The sequence below is a fragment of the Schistosoma haematobium genome, chromosome 1 (assembly GCF_000699445.3).
Source record: "Schistosoma haematobium chromosome 1, whole genome shotgun sequence".
NCBI lineage: Eukaryota > Metazoa > Platyhelminthes > Trematoda > Strigeidida > Schistosomatidae > Schistosoma > Schistosoma haematobium.
Genome location: NC_067196.1, coordinates 92,177,422 through 92,183,012, shown reverse-complemented (window position 1 = coordinate 92,183,012; position 5,591 = coordinate 92,177,422).

Genomic DNA, 5,591 nt, shown 5'->3' with positions numbered 1-5,591 from the left:
TCTTAAGAGGCTCCAATCTTATCGGAATTTAATAACGTCGACTGGTATCGTCAATAGCAAAATGAACATAAGTCTAATGTACCGACATAATGTATCCAGTTTTGTCACAATTTAATCATTCAGGATCATGAAGAAGATATGAGTTCCGAGAATGCAGTTTGCGACAGGATAAACATTTATTAATCCGTGTTCATCTAATTATGGTGTATTGGAACTGTGTGTAGAAGTTAGTGGTTATCCATGCTGAGTAGCTTAGGGGATGACGCGACGATTTTCGAAGTAAACAATACTGAGTCCGAGTACCACAGTGACACACCAACTCTGTGATACAGGTGCAGCCAGCTGACGAGTCACAAGTGGGATGAAGAGACACGCGTCCTGGATTCCACTAATGGCCGCCATCCAACTCCGCTCATAATATTTGCGAACTAATAGCAATAACGAGGTTACTTGCACGTGTTGCATATATAACATGAAAAGACTGATCATTTTTCAGTCACTTACATTAATGAGAACATTATGACAACCAATACAATCTTTGTAGAATGTGTTACCATATTTCCATGAGATTAGGATCGATTATTTACATTACAGTGTGCTTTTTTTAGAATCTTTCATCTTATTTAGCAATGCTACGACAGGACTGTTACTAATTTATTGAAGCTATATCTTTCCTCATTATTACTTGAGTATCAGTTGAACCCTCTAGAATTATTTCATAATCAGCATTCATAACACCTAATTAACAATAGTCTGTCATCAAGCTTTTACTAAACAGTGAATATTTCATACACATAGTTCCCTTTACCGCCAACTGTATTTATAAATTTACGTGTACCTGCCAAAGCAGCTACATCGGCCGAACTGAAAGGAGAGCATATCTTAGATTCTTTGAACATGTTCCAAAAAGTCTTAGAAAAAGGGAAAGAAAGACTCTGAACAGTGCAATTACCAAACATCTCCTTGATACAGGACATCAGGTAGATACCTTACAATCCTTTAGGGTGATTAGTAAGCAGCCAAACTCCAGTCTTCTGATGTTTGCTGAAGCCATTGACATCAGACGTCAAAAATCTGACCTATGTATTCAAAAGGAGACGGTGGTTAATCTTTCCTTACCCTGGTGACAAATATTCCTTCACTGAACCTTAAAAATGTTTTTTTTTCTTTTTTCTGTTGCATTTATTACATCATTGATTCTGATTTTGATTGAGATCAGTAATCGATGAATGTTAGACAACCATTGAGAACCTGGAACCGTCAATCGGTCGTCTCGTCACAGTACGGAACTCACCAGCAGTGAGATTCGAATCCAGCATCATCGGTCTCACGTGCGAACACTTAACCTGTAGACCATTGAGTCGGCCGGCATCCAATGGTTTTAATGTCTAATTTCAACTAATCCACGGTATTGTGCGACTGTCCACTATTGCCTTCAGTGAGTAAGTGCATTACAACACACATGGATGAAATCCACTGATCACAGCTTCTCACTAGAACTCCATGGAATCCATCTTGAAGCCAGTCAGTAGTCATCACATGATATGGGCTCCCATGCTGACCGGTGCATCCAAGTTTACGATGATGTTCAAATTTTGATCTATTCTTGAATTTAACAAATCACATCAATCTCCATAAACCCACATTGTAGTACGTTGATCTTCAATCAGTGTTTTATATTCTTAGTATATTTTGTAGAGAATAACATAATAAAATGGAGAAAGTGATGATTATTATTCATCCTTATATTCTTCCCTTACCACTTGTTTACTACGTAAACTCATCTGATAACCACAGTCTCGAATCACTTTATGACGCAATCTGTTCCATCCTTCTATAGATATGTATTTCCCATATAACGAATGTATAGCTTAAATAAGTGATTTCGTCGAAAGGCAAATTTCCGTCGCTCAAATCTCTTCATTATGTTTACTCAATGGCATAACGGGCTATTTGAATTACTTCAATAATATTTCTTATTATCAAATTATAATACTGCCGAACACTTTCTTTTGGACTCTTAAATGAATGAGGCGATTGAAGAATTGTGAAATCAGTCCTTATTCTGTCCAACAAGTATAAAAAGTATTTCTATTGTTAGCAAAGATGGATAGTGGTTATGATTGGAATCCAGTTTGACGTTCGATTCTTCCTACTTGAGACTCGTCAGCTGAATGTATCTGTATTTCTAAATTGATGTTCACTCTGTGACTCGAACACCATCGACGCAATACGCACAGTATTCACACATGCTAATAAGAGGTTGATCAACTGCAGTCCTAAACATCAACGAGAAGATTCAAGCAAACAATACCAAATGAATCTTTAACTTCACCTCACTGCAAAAGTGAGTGGATATCTGGACTCAGTAGCCAGGTAGTGTTTGGAGACAACGATACTGTGCTCGAATCCTGTAGTGAACAGCGATGTGCTGTAAATATGTGCTCAATAAATTTATCATCAGTACTTAACCAGCTAGAAAACAGTCTGTGTAAATGGACAGTTTTTTTGTTATGAAAATGATAACGAAAACACGTTCAATTTATGGTAACACAAACCAACTTTTACTAATTGATTTGAATGTTCTAAGTAGCATACAAATGTATTTCTAATGACTCTAATCAAGAGTATTGAGATTTCTCTTTAAGAAAAAGAAAAACTAAGAAGTTAAAAGTTCATTTCTGGTCTTAATTAACTCGTTCACACATAGTATATATTGATCGATTATTGTCATGTTTTATTTCAACTTGTTATGTTCTCACTTCTTGTTCTTCTTACTTTCATCAACTTGTTCTTATTAGATGGTGGTTGGAGGTAGTCGACAGGAAACCCTGGACCCGGGTTTCGGGCTACTTGGCACTCGTCAGCAAGGTGTACCTGTAATCTTGAGGGAACTGGTGGCCACATTGCAACATGGAAGATAGCACTCGATCAGCACCAATAATAAGGACTTGACACGCATGACATTGATCACCATCCAGTGATCAATCAATTGTGATTTGTTCTTATTCCATAGTTGATGATCAAGTATTTTGATTGTTCTGTGTTTGTATAACAACATAATATTCAATATTAATGATGTTCTTTATTCCAGTTATACTTTCTATTCATTATTGTTAGATAACGTCAGAAAGTGAACTACATACATTTAACTTATAATCTATAACTAAGATATCAAATCTGGTTCCGATTGAAATCGAGTAAACAATCGGGATACTTTGTAATACTTAGGGAATATGCTAAAGGTTGAGTGTTTGCAAGTGAGTCTGATATGTTCTGCGATCGAATCTCGAGGGGTGAGATCCTGGGTGCGCACTGGGGAGGAGTCCCACAATAGAACGTACGTATATGTATGTATGAAAATATATTTTGTTAAAGTACTAATTCCATGAGGAAATGTAAATAAGGAATAACCAAGATGATTTAATAGAAAGACTATATTGCTAGATTACTTAATACGAATAATAATAACAATAGAATTAAAAAGTTAATAACGAATTATAACGTGAATGTATTAAGATGATTAAAGTGCTTTTGTTACTTTTGTTCATTAAAGGTCATAGAGGTGTAAGGAATAAGTAAAGTGATATTATGAGCACTTATGAATAAGACAATGAGAATGCGAGACATCAGTAAAGGGGGAAATGTAGTAATAATACTAATGATCACAGGTTCATTGAAATCGCACGTAGTTCGAATGATCATTAATTTGGCTATGAATCACTTAGTAGTAATTAGTAATAGATTAAGATTTAAAATTCTGTTTTTGCCTTCCTATAAACCATAGAAACTTTTAATATAGATATGAAATGATCCATTAACTAAGTGTAAGCATATGTTGATACTTAAGTGTTGCTTTGAATCATAACGATTGCCCATCACTTTTAAGTCATTTCTCTATGTTCACTGATACGTCTGCTTTATTGATAGTCAATAATATCTATTCCTTGATGAAATTCATTTCTACAGTGCTATTCGATACTCCGAGAAAACACAATGAAATTAGAGTAATTTGTGGATTGTTGCTCTGTTTACTGAACAGTAACTAACTGTTATCCAGTTCTTCAAACGTTTTTCATCTGGTTTAGTTTCTATCTGTTGAAATAACAGTCTAAATATGACAATACATCATATTTACTTTTCGGTGATGAACAACAATTCTCAATGCATAGAAAAGCTTATGTTTGTTATGGAACTCTTCAGATCGTAGACATTAGTTTTGACATCTTTATTACGCAGTTGAAAGTCTAAAGGGTTGTGTTTTTATGATGCTAATAAAGACTATCTACATTGGCACTCATATGATGTAAAGATAATGCTTCTGAGAAACATAAATGTTACCTGTAAATGTGTACTTGGTGTTGTGAACTAGTTTAGAAATATAATTTACCATGAATCAACTACTTAAAGTCGGGACATAGCTCGAGTCATTTAGATCGATGTCTGCATTGTAACCCGATCGATTGAATTTGATATTTGACTGGAGAGTCCCCGTCGGGCGATTTTTCTTCTGCTTGTGGAGGAGCTGGTCTGAATAATTTATTATGGCATGTTGACAAATTTTTACTAATTGAGGCTAGACCAGTTAAGCTGCAAATTGATGCGGAGTCTGGCATAACATTAATTTCTAGAGAAACTTGGATAAAACTTGGTTGACCTCAATTTCAACCTACATATTATGATGCTAAGAGTGCCTGTGGTGTTTAAATGAACTAATGACTCCTTTGTACTAGTTTAATGCTTGATTTAGAATTCCAAAATAAATAGCCCTGTACGTTTTCGACATTGGATGCTGTCCACATTACTTTTAATGGACTCACCTAGCTGAAGGCGCTCGGTCAAGCATCCGCACCAGATCACGAGTGGGAACGTCGTGCTCAACATCTACCTCAATCGCTAGCCAGATTAGATCAGACGATTCTCGATATATTGATAGCCTATCAAATATATCTTTGAGCCTCCTCGCTTTTGTCTTTTGATTCCGCTTGGTGGGTACGCTTCATATTGGTAGGTGTTACTGGTTAAAACGTTGTCAAAATCCGAATGCCTGTGGAATCTTCATTGGTGAGCCTAACGTGATTTGGTACGCCAAGTTGCAAACTGTGAGTCTGTACCTTTTTGGGGTTTTATATATCATCGCCTCATTTTAATTTTTATACATTGTGATATTTTTTCCGTGTTTTTGGATATATATATTTCTTTCACTCGTTCATTCTCGTACTTGATATTTCACTATGACTGAACAGACACACAAGGTATCCCCACCTTCGTTCCAACTGATGCCTTTCTGGCCAGACAACATCGAAGCCTGGTTTTGCTACGCAAAAGCCGACTTCTACGAGCACGGTGTGAACGACACACGTGCAAACTTCCTCGCAGCAGTCAAAGCACTACCACGCGAATTCAGCAGGTAAGTAACACCTAGTATGTTTGCTAGTGATGTTTCTGAACCCTACGAAACATTGAAACAATCTATCCTTAAACGCAGAGACCTAACTGATCGACAAACTTTACACCAACTCCTTAATAACATCGACCCGCAACACAATCTGCGACAGATATGTTGCAACGAATGAGAGAGATTATCGGCC